Source organism: Protobothrops mucrosquamatus, unplaced genomic scaffold (genome assembly GCF_001527695.2).
Source record: "Protobothrops mucrosquamatus isolate PMUCROS unplaced genomic scaffold, P.Mucros_1.0 scaffold1357, whole genome shotgun sequence".
Taxonomy (NCBI): Eukaryota; Metazoa; Chordata; class Lepidosauria; order Squamata; family Viperidae; genus Protobothrops; species Protobothrops mucrosquamatus.
The window spans coordinates 119,825-131,568 of record NW_015387550.1 but is presented as its reverse complement, the minus strand read 5'-3'; the positions used below and the strand labels follow the sequence as shown (position 1 = coordinate 131,568).

General features: G+C 47.8%; 1 non-coding gene across 1 annotated transcript; it reads right to left on the bottom strand.

Annotated features, from left to right (window-relative positions):
• Positions 1-11,650: 11,650 nt before the first annotated feature.
• TRNAA-CGC lies at positions 11,651-11,722 on the bottom strand. Its single transcript has one exon. It is a non-coding gene; the product is annotated as a tRNA-Ala (tRNA).
• Between the last annotated feature and the right edge of the window lie 22 nt (positions 11,723-11,744).

The window sequence follows — 11,744 nt, the reverse complement described above, 5'->3', positions numbered from 1 at the left end:
ATTGGGAGGTATTGATGGCAGGATAGTAAGGCAGGATCTGAGGATTTCCCAAACAAAATGTTACATTAAAAGAACCCTTTCATACTCCACCCCAAATGTTCAACTGGCTGGTTGGAATTGAACCAATCCATAGGTGTTCAGTTGTTGTGGGAAAGAACCAATAAGGTGCCATTCTCAAGGCTATCAGGTTTCTCCGTGGCTTCTTCCCATCCAATTGGAGATAAGGCAGATGGCTGGAGGCACATTCCTTTTACACCCCAAGTAACGGACTTCAAAGAGGATAGAACAAAGCAAAGGAAATACATTGTAGAAGACCCATAGGTCATTCCCACACTTCTAAGCACACACCTCCCCTCTCAATAGAATGGTAGAACCCGAAAATGAAAGGCATAAGAAATTCATTGAGGGTCTGACATTCCCCTTTTTGGGTGGCTTTTTCATGTTTTGGGGAGTTGGGGTTCTTTGAGTCCCCCTACAAGCTGACACTGGGCAGACTGCTGCTCAGTGACCCTCCTAGCCACATTGGAAACAGGCCAAGTGGGCACCTTGGAGGCTTGTGGGGCTGGGGGCCAATGTGAAAGGGGCTTCTGGCCTAGCAGGCATCTTATCTGGCTCTTTTTTTGGGTGGATTTCAGCCCCTCTGTGCCTTTTTTACTCCATTAGGTCCAGTTCCACATTTGTCAACAGTTGGTACCAGTCTTGGATCTAATCTGGCAGTCCTTGAGGCAGACACATGTGGTACAGTTCCCTCTTCAGGCGGTCTCGGAAGTAGTGGACTAAGCCGCTCTGGCCATTGCCTCAACCTCCCTGCCAATTTCCGGAATTCTCAAATATATTCTGTTATTGGCCTGTTTCTTTGTCTGATGGTGTGAATTTCGAACTCTGTACACTGGGCTTGCATTTTGTCTCCAAAGAAGGCCCTGAGTTCTCCCAGGAGAGCATCAGGTTCTCCTGACTCGGAGGCTCCCTCATCATGAAGCATCATCACCCATTCTTCTGCTTCTCTCTCCAGGTTGGCCACAATGGCTTCCACACAAGCCACATCAGCCGCATACAGGTGTGCCCAGACTTGGTTCAGGAAAAAGGCCAGCTTTTCCAGGCTGCCATTGAATGTAACTTTGATCAGCAGGGGACATGGGGCAGCCCAGTATGGCAGCAATCACTCCCCCTCCAGGGGGAAAAGGCCAAGGCTGGCCATCAGCAACTGCGGCTTGGGGCAGTGATCATCCCATTGCTAGGTAGTTCCTGACAGAGATCCGGCGGTTCCTTGCGCAGGGACCGAGCCAGACTGAGGGATAGTAGTCTTCTGGAGCCTGGCTGCTCCTAAGGCTGCCATGGGTCCTGGTCTCTGTTGGGGCTAAGGCAACGTCCCCAAAACAGCCACCACAGGTTGGCTGGATCCCACTCCAGGAAGCAGTTCTAGTCTCTGCTGGTTCTCCCCCTGCAGTTCCAGGTTGATGAACTTCTCCCTCAGCTACTTGACTGATGGGCTGTGGCAGGCCGTTAGATACCTCCATTGCACCAACTCTTCCCACTCAGCAGCTCGCTTCTCTTTCCACCTCGGGACTTGGGCAGGTTCCATCCCAGGGGAGATTAGTGAGAACTCAGCTTCAGTCACCTTTGGCATCACGACCTTTCATATGTCCTCTCCCATCTGGCATCATCTCCCCATCGCTCCAATCCTGTCTCATGTAGCCAGTGGCTCCTTTGGGCGAGTCACCATCGCTTGAGTTCCAAAGTCCATTTGGCCTGTGGTTTGGCTGTTCTCCAGCATGATGAGTGGAGAATCCACAGATGGAGTTGTTCTTGTCTTCCTGCCCTAGAGACTGTCTATCAACCTTTGCCATGCCTCTCTCCTTAGGCTAGGAAACCCCAGTCATGACTTAGTCTTCACCCGAGAGAGACGTGGTAAACTTGGCTCTTAGTCTCTAGTGCAGAAGCCCATTGTGGATGAAGTTGTATTTTTCCTTTTCTCTTAATTCCCCTCGCTGCATTGAATTCAGCACGGCGCTAAACCACTCGGATTCCCAGCATTTCTACAGGCTTCGGCTGAAGCCTCAAGCCCCTTGCAAAGTTCGGCAAGCTGAACAAACAGCAGTCGCCATTTTGGACGCCTCGTGGGGGAGGGAAATCCTCGCTTAGCAGGCCATCCAGCAAACTTTCAGCAAAAAAATCAGTCTTTTCGGCAATTGCAGCGGCGGCCGAACTAAGCCAGCCACAACAACACAGCCCGGCAAATTAAATTGCGATCTTGCGGCCACCATTTTTTCAGACTGGGAAATTCAAACAGATCAGCCAGAAGCAGCAATCGTTGTGGGCCGCTCATTCAGCTGGCCACACAGGAATAACCGCAACTGCCCTAATGCCAGTATCAGCCTTGGGAACATCTCGATGCACATCAGTCGGAGCAATATCATTGTTCCAGGCTGTGACTAGGCCCAATCCAACGGCCGCCATTTAAGAGCCTGCACAAAGGTCTACAACTCACTCAGACTTGCCTGCTTATTCATGCGTGGACTATGCAAGTGCCACCTTAGATGCCACAAAGGCTTAAAATTCACAGAATCTCTGCTGACTATACAAGGTGTGCACAAAGGCCTACAACTCACACAATTGTCTGCTGATTACACAAAGTGTGCACAAAGACCTACAACTCACAGAATTGTCTGCTGAATATACAAAGTGTGCTGGCCGTTACCATTAAGTTGGTCTTGCCGCCACCAACTGACTACTAGTGTGCTGGCCATTACCATTAAGTTGGTTTTGCCGCCACTAAGTGGATTGCATGTGTGCGGGTCGTACCATTAAGTTGGTCTTGCCGCCCTGGTCTGCTGCCATCAGGAGCATTGCATAGGCGCTGGACGTACCATTAAGTGGTCCTGCAACTACCATTAACCAGATAAGTACTGGCCATTTTCATTAAGTTGGTCTGTCGCCACTATCTGGGTTGTGAATGTGCCGGCGATTGCCGCCACCACCAATAACTAGTACTTGGCCTCTTACTGTTGAGATCCCTCTCAGTCACACCACTGAGACATCTCCTATTTGCAATGGCAGACAACACTGCTCCTCAGATCTCTCAAAGTGCTTCCAGTAGTCCTTCTAGGCATAAGAAGTCCAAATCATCCAAACAGGAGGCTGCTGGGAAGCTCAAGACCAAAGCCATCTCTGGCAAAAGATCCTCTAAGGCTGCTGACAGAGAAGCAAGCAGAAGGCACCAGGCATTAGAGAAACAATTCTCCAAAGCGTAAAAGCACCAAAGCACAGCAGGAGGTGGGCAGGCCTCCCCTGTTCCTATGGAGGCATCGGTTTTTGGCCCTCTAAACACTCCTGCAACCTCAGCTGCCCCAAGTGCCTGGTCCCCAGAAGGAAAAGCAGGTCAGTTTGTTTTTCCCAGGGCAGAGCAGGTGGAGATGGTCCCTCACCGCGAGGGGCCTGACCTTCAGATCCCTGCGCCTACGACAAGGGTTAAGCCTCTGAGCCCAGAGGCAACATTTACACCCACAACGGCAGGACTCCATCCCCCAGAAGCTCAGGGGGCATTATCATCGGAACAATTACAGGTTCTGATCTCTCAAGCTGTCACCCAAGGCATAGCTTTGTTACTACACCAGAGATCCAGACCTGAGTCAGTAATATCAGGGGTCCCATCCTATCTCTCCCAGGAGGAGGCAACGGCATACTAGGGATCGATTTCCCCTTCCCATTCCTCCAGGACCCGAATGTCGTTCACAGGGGATTATGAACAGATGGAGCAGGGGCTGTCAGAGGATGCGGATTTATTCCCTGACCCTCCTCCCTTCATAGGCCTCTTTAATCTGGCCCTCTTCAAGTCCTTGCTCCACAAGGCCAGCTGCACTGCTCAAATTGGCTCGGAAGGGGTCCCTTAGGCTGGCCCTTCCACCAGTCAGGGTACTAATAGCATGGTGTTTTCAGAACCCACCTTTACCCAACAGCACATCCCCTGTCTGCCCCCTTTTCTTTAATACAGTTCAAAAACAATGGGGAACGCCTGGCACCTTCCCGTCCCTGGGGGGGGGGGACAGACAAGAAGCTGTTTAATGTGGACCCAGCACTATCAGAGATGCTAGCTGTCCCAGCTGTAGATGAACCCTTAGCGCCATTGTTTTCTTTTTCCATGGTGTCTGGAGATATGACAGAGGCCCTGAGATCAGAGGACAAGAAAGCAGAGCTCACCTTCCACAGGACCCATCAGGCCTCAGCATGGGTGGTAAGGGCGGCTACATCCACCTCCTTTTTTGCCAGAACCTCTCTCCTCTGACTCTGCCAGCTGCAGGCTAGGGTCCCACCAGAAGAGGTACGGATGCACCACGACTTAAACAAATTAGTGGCTGCATCAGAGTATATGGTGGACTCGTCGTTACACGCTGCCAGAGTTTCCTCTCGAGCAATAGCATCTAATGTCACCGCTCGTAGACTGTTGTGGCTCAGACAGTGGCAAGCAGATGCTAAGTCCAAGTGGTGGTTGGCCACAGCCCCGTATAGGGGTGGCCAGTTATTTGGAGAGGCCCTAAATCCTTATCTGTCTGAAAATAAGGATAAACGCAAGGTCTTGTCCCATCTTATCAGGAGGGTGGATAGGAGGGCTGCCCCCTACGCTCATAGGCAGCCCTTTCGAGAAACAGGGTCAGAGTTTTCTCAGTTCTCCTGCCTGTTCCCTCCCAGACCAGACCGTTACCCGACAGATCTGGCAATAGGGACAGACCCAGACAGCAATTTCAGCCCAAGCGGCCCTTTTGAGGTGCGGGAGGCCGCCTCTTTCGAAGGTCCAAGTGACTCCAGGGAGACCTCTCCCATAGGGGGCAGGTTGGCTCTCTTCACGCACAAATGGAAAGCCACCACTATGGACCTCTTGGTCCTCAACACCATCAGATTCGGCCTATCTCTGGAATTCACCTCCAAACCCCCGAGGCATTTCATCCCTTGCCCATCACCGAAAAATCCAGTCAGAAGAGGTCTCATGAGGGAGGCCATTTGACATCTCCTGGAGATTTGGGCCATAGAGCCAGTTCCGGCAGGGCAGAGGGGACGGGGGTTCTGTTCCATTCTGTTCATTGTTCCCAAGACCTTGGGAGGATGGAGGGCAATCCTCGACTTAAAAGGATTAAATATTCACTTGGCATACAAGAGATTCAAGATGCAAACACTCCAATCCATATTGGCTGGCATCAGAAAGGGGGACTTCCTGACGTCCATTGACCTGACGGAGGCCTACCTACATATTCCCATCCTTCCCGGACACCAGAAATACCTCAGGTTCTGCTATGCAGGCCAACACCAACATTCAATACAGGGCCTTACCTTTCGGGCTCTCATTGGCCCCCAGAATGTTCACAAAGATCTTGGCGATGCTTGCCGCACACTTGAGGACCATTCTGGTGCGTATCCAGTGCTACCTGGACGACATCCTCATCCAATCCTCCTCAGTCCAATCGGCTCAGTTAGAACTGGCATTGTCTATAAAGACCCTCCAAGACCACGGATTCTCAGTAAATTTCCAGAAAAGCCAGACAGTTCCCTCCACCCGCCTCCTTCACTTGGGCACGGTGATAGATACAAGGAAGTGCGAGGTCTACCTATCTCAGGAATGTCGGGACAGCATCCGATCCCTGGTCACTCAGATTCAAAGGGAGCGTGTAGTCACCCTGGCTACGCTTTCCCAGTTATTGGGAAAGATTATTTCCTGCATAGTGATTGTGCCTTGGGCCCGCCTACACTCCAGAAACTTTCAATAGTTCTTGCTCCCATTCCAGAGGCTGGGCACCAGTTCTTCCAGCCAAAGGATAAGGGTTCTGTCATAGACCCTAAAATCCCTACAGTGGTGGGTCTCCCCAGCGATGGCCAAGGGGGCTCTGTTTAAGGAGACCACATGGCTTATTCTAACTTTGGGTGCCAGCTTGTTCGGCTGGGGAGCGCACCTACAATTGCAGTTGGTCCAGGGCTGGTGGTCCCGGTTAGATCTGAAGCACAACATAAACTGGTTGGAGCTCAGAGCTATACACCTGGCTCTACGCCTCTTTCGCAGCACAGTGGTGAGACAACACGTTCTAGTCCTCATGGAGCAAAAGCCCACGTCAACCGGCAAGGGGGTACCCACTCCAGGTCCCTTATGGCTGAGGATCAGTTGTTGGGAACCTGGGCAGAGACCAACTTCTCCTCCCTCAGGGCCAAGCACATCTCAGGAGAGATGAATCGGCAAGCGGATTTCTTCAGCAGGACAACAGTGGACCACTCCAAGTGGTGCCTGCATCCAGACCTGTTCAGGGAGATTTCAGAGAGATTTGATCATTCAATACTGGACTTGTTTGCTACCCAGGAGAATTCCCAGCTCCTGAGTTTCTTCTCCCGGTTCCCATCTCCAGGGGCAGAAAGGGCAGATGTCCTTCGCAGTCCGTGGCCCAGAGGGCTGCTGTATGCATTCCCTCCTCTCCCTCTGCTCCAGGCAGTGATTTGAAAGATACTGCAGGAACGGGCAGAGGTGATACTCATTGCTCCACAGTGGCCAAGATGGCCGTGGTTTGCCAAACTCGTGAGTCTTTTGGTCTCTCCTCCGTGGAAGATACCTCAAGATCGAATCTCCCTCAACCAAGGGGCTCTACAACCCCCAGAGCCCCAGTGACTTCAGTTAACCGCCTGGCATTTGAACGGTGGCTCCTGACACAAGAGTCCTACTCGTCAGATGTGATTACTATGATTCAGGCTTCAAGAAGGCCTACAACTAACAGAATCTATGACTCCACGTGGAAAAATTTCTGTGACTGGTGTGCAAAGCAACAGTTAGACCCTTTGACAATTACCATTCCAAGAATTTTGGGTTATTTACTGGAGGGACTCAAAAGGGGCTTAGCGCCCAACACAATCCGCAGACAGATGGCTGCCCTATCCACAGTGCTCACACACGGCAACTCAGAGCCCTTGGTCCAACACCCCATGGTGCGCTCCTTTGTCAAGGACGCGAATAACAGCAAATTGCCCGTGATTCACAGATATCCCTCTTGGGATCTTTCCAGGATCTTACAGGCCCTCACTTCACGTCTATTTGAGCCCGCCCGAACCTGCACTCTACGGTTCTTGACGCTCAAGGTCGCCTTCTTAGTAGCCGTCACATTGGCTAGGTGCATTTCAGAATTGGCAGCTCTGTCAGAGAGAACTTATGCATTTTTCATTCAGACAGGGTGGTCCTAGGATTGGATCCCTCCTTCATCCCCAAGAACAATTCATTGTTTCACAGGGCCCAGGAGGTTGTGCTGCCAGACTTTTTCTCTCAGCTGTCCCATGACTTGGAACATAAATGGCACACCCTGGACATTTGCAGAGTCTTATGTCATTATATTAGGCAAACTGCATCCTTTCGCAAATCTGAAACCCTCTTTGTTTTCTTCCAGCCCTCCTCAATGGGGCAGAAGGTGACTGCCTCCACCATCAGCAGGTGGATTAGGGCTTGTATAGTAGGGGCATACCAGGCACATTCCCTGCCAGCTCCAACTTGAATCACTGCACACTCCACTCGCAGTGCGGCAACCTCAGCGGCGTGGGAGACACAGGCGCCAATTGAGCAGATATGTAGGGTAGCGACATGGTCATCGCCTTCGCCTTTCGTGAGGCATTATAAATTAAATAGGTTCGCCTCTGCGGACACCTCATTTGGCAGGAGAGTGCTTCAGTGCATAGTACCAGATGGTGGGACACAGGCCCAGATTACTTCCTGCCTATAGGGACAGTGAGGCTTTGGTATGTCTCATCTGTGGATTCTCCACTTGTCATGCTGGAGAAGGGGCGTTGTCTTACCTGAACACCTTTTCTCAGCATGACAATGGAGAATCCACTCCCACCCTTTAGGGTCAGTCAGGCCCTATGTCAAGGGTATTTGAGCCACCATATTGAAATATCATCAACAGCTACGCCTCGTCATGACTGGGGTTTCCTAGCCTAAAGAGAAAGGCATGGCAAAGGCTGATAGACTTAGTCTCTAGGGCAAGAAGACAAGATAAACCCCATCTGTGGATTCTCCATCGTCATGCTGAGAAAAGGTGTTCAGGTAAGACAACGCCCCTTCTTCACCAGACCCATTCTGGCCATCTTCCCCCAAGTCTTGATAGCTCTTCCGGAAGCCACCAGACAGGCTGCAGGGGCTCGGGACCTCTTAAGGAAATTCTTCTTAAAGGAGAGTTGGTTTATTGTTAAGGTTCCGATTGACGAACCCAACCAAACTCCTTTGGGACATTCCAATCTCCTTATTTAAAACTTTATTGAGTACATCATTTTGGCACATATGAAACCAAAACCAGCTCTGGCAAACCCCAGCCAAGTCCTGCATAGGAGAATTCTTTCTCCTCCCTCTGGATCAGGTCGTGGTGGCCAATTAAATCCAGCAATATTGTTATGAGAATGTATCTCTGGGTTTGGCCAGACACCTGGTAAATGTCTTTGGTTCCCATGGTCTGCTTCTTTAATCTTTGAAGTCTGCATTCCAATCTGATTCCCTCTCCCGAGTTCGTTGGCAAGCTGAGAAGCAATAATTATTTCAGCAGAGGAAAAAAAAACATGCTTTGGAACTTTGAAACACTATGATTTATCATTTTTTTAAAATCATGGTGAGATATACTGACTGAGGATAAGTTAGGTCCATTAATTTCCCCTTCTGGCACCAAGTCCTGCTATGCTGCCTTATTGTTGTGGTGGTGTATTCCTGGGAAAGATGAGCAAAGAACACTGGGAGTGTATGCCAAGAGTATACATTCCCAGCAAGATCTTCCCAACTGCCATCAAAAGCAAGCACATTTATTCAGCACCAATATAGGAGAATGCTGAAGAAAAGAGGACAATCAAACTGCAAAGGTAGATGGTGATAAGTGCATTGCTGGGAAATTTTAAAGAAAGGTTAAATTAGATTGTATTAGAGAGAACCTATCTATGTGTTTGTTCAGAGTTCAAAATAATTTAATAGCACATTATCATTGTTTGGTATCCAATCCAAACTGAAAACAGAAAACTGTAAAATTCTCATATTGATCTATTGATCTATTGTGATAACTCCCCCAGATGCTTCCCCAGATACCTCTCCAGATGTTAGCTTGGAGGAAGATAAACCAGTTCCAGGCATGTCTGGAGGGGAGTTGGTCAATGGCTCCAAGCAGCTGTCTAAGAGGGATTTGACTGAGGCACAGCTACAGCAGGAGATCCCTAAAGCTTCAGGTAGGGAAAGCATGCAGCTGCAGCTGGTCAGTGATAAGGAAGAACTGCCTTCTGCATCTGATCCAAGAACACATAGGAGCAGTGGTCAGCCAGATTACTTGCAAGGAGAAAGCCTCGCCCTTCTTGATGGGCTGGCTATTCAGCACAGCAGCTGGCTATTCAGCACAGCAGACAGATGGAAGCAATGCTGGTAACAATGTGTTCATTTCCTAGCTATGTGTTTTCTGGTCATTATGATTCTTGCCTTGCTTTGGATTGACATCATGCCTTGACTTGGATCATGCCTTGTGAACCCTCTTGTATTGTGGATTTAATTTTGCTTGTTGGGTTTATTTTGATTGGGAAACTTTCAAGTGCCTTGTAGACTCATTGGCCATTGCTCTGTAGACTAACATTGGTCCGCTTGTGGCTGTCTTTAATTGGGACAGTTCTGGGTTTTGGGTGAAGGGAATTGCTGAGGAACATTAATAAACCCACTAAACCATGTTGTGTTTGAGAGAGCAGGACAACATATCTATTTTTAAGATGAGTAAGGTTTAAAGGCATTGTTTGTGTGAATGCAGCTAAACATTGTTTATTCAATAAACTATGGTTAAGTTTTAAAAGACTATGTATGCGTGTCAAAGGAAAAATAATATTTTACATGGAGATATTGCCAATATTTTATTTAAATAACTTCTTTGTTCAAAGTTATTACACAACATTAACAATGAATGCTTTTGAAAACTGCTAATTGTATCTGTTTGGAAAGAAACAATACTTTTAATTTAAAACCAGGAGTGAGACAAAATACCAATTTCTAAGACATGCTTTCAGTCTGTGCTATAAGCAAATACAGGTAATCCTCAACTTACCACTGCCCACTTAGAGACTGTTCAAACCTATGACAGATCCACTCCCAAACTAAGCTGCTTAGATCCGATTTCAAAGTTACAGCTGCTGCAGTGCCCCTGTGGTTGTTCACTTTTACAACTGACCACAGAGACGCTGCAGTGTCCTCCATCTCCCCACCCATCCCATCGGGTTCCTACACTCATCCCACACGCTTTGGCTGAACCCTACCTGACCACTCAGCCTAAGACTGGGCAGAAGAATCTACCAGCAGACAGAGGGGTTGTTACAGCTGCTAGGCTTCAGCCTGCTTCCCATGCAGCCATTCAAGGGAGCCTAAAGCCAGGCAGAAGCTATCTGCACACAGGGGGCTTTTATAGCTTGTAGGCCTCAGTCTACTTCCCACTCAGCTACCCAATGGACTTGCAGGACTTGATTTGTTCCTCAGCCAGTTCCAGGACCCAGCAGCATCCAACTTATCTTTTTGTTTTATTTTAGAAACCTATGGCAATTTTTAAAGTTATTGTCACTATACATTATTATATGATAAAATTATTGGGATTTTATTTTATTTTAACCAACCAGGATATAGCTGCCTTGTAATTGTAAATCTTCTGAGAGAAATTCTGAAAATATAAACCTGCTGAATTATATACAGTATAATGTCTTTTAGCAGTTGTATTACATCACAACAATGATTTTTAATTCCTATCGATTTAAAATGAATAATTTTATTTGATTAGAACAGACATGTCAAACTTGCGACATCACGTGACGTCGCACTACGTATTGGAACTTTTTCCCCATTGCCAGCAATGGGGTGGGCGCGGTTTCGTTGTGACACATCCGGCAGGCCGGCAGTTTGACACCTCTGGATTAGAAGCTACTGCTATTGTGACTTGTCATTTTTCTGACAAAGCAGTGCTTTTTTTCTTTAAAAAAAAAAAAAAGGTGCCAGAACTCACACACGTCATACAACTCACCTTGCCTGCCCTACAAGATTCCATCCAAAAAAGGTGCCAGAACTCTGTTCTGGGCGTTCTATGACAAAAAAAAGCCCTGCATTTAAGCATTAACTGTCTACAGAATATTATATGCATTTCATTTTTACCTTATCTCATTGTTTTTATGTATTTCTATTATATATGTTTACAATAACACACACTTTATAATTGAGAATAATTCTATACAAAATCAACTTAAAATAATGGTAATCCTACTAAAATATGCATATAAAGTTTTCTAAAAATAAACTCCAAAACAAATGGTTTCATGTACGTATTGATGGTTTGGTGGCAGAATTCTCGCCTGCCATGTGGAAGGCCCAGGTTTATTTCCTAGTCAATGCAACTCTATTTTTTGTGGGGGAGGGGTGAAGGAAAGGATTGCAGTTTATAGGTGGTTTCTCCCTAAATGTCTCCCTAAATTTACATTCCAGAAATCAGAAAAACTGTATTGCCTAGATTAGGACAAAAAAATTTTCAATCATAAAAACAATGTATTTGAAACAAGTCTGTAACATGAAGACAAAAGTAAAAACTTGAGTGCAGTTGAAAGACTTTGAAACTTTAAATTTCAAAGTACACATTGCCAAAGAAAACATTGGAGATGCCGGGGATTGAACCCGGGACCTCACACATGCGAAGCGCGCGCTCTACCACTGAGCTACATCCCCCAGCTGTGTCTAAGTAGTGAAA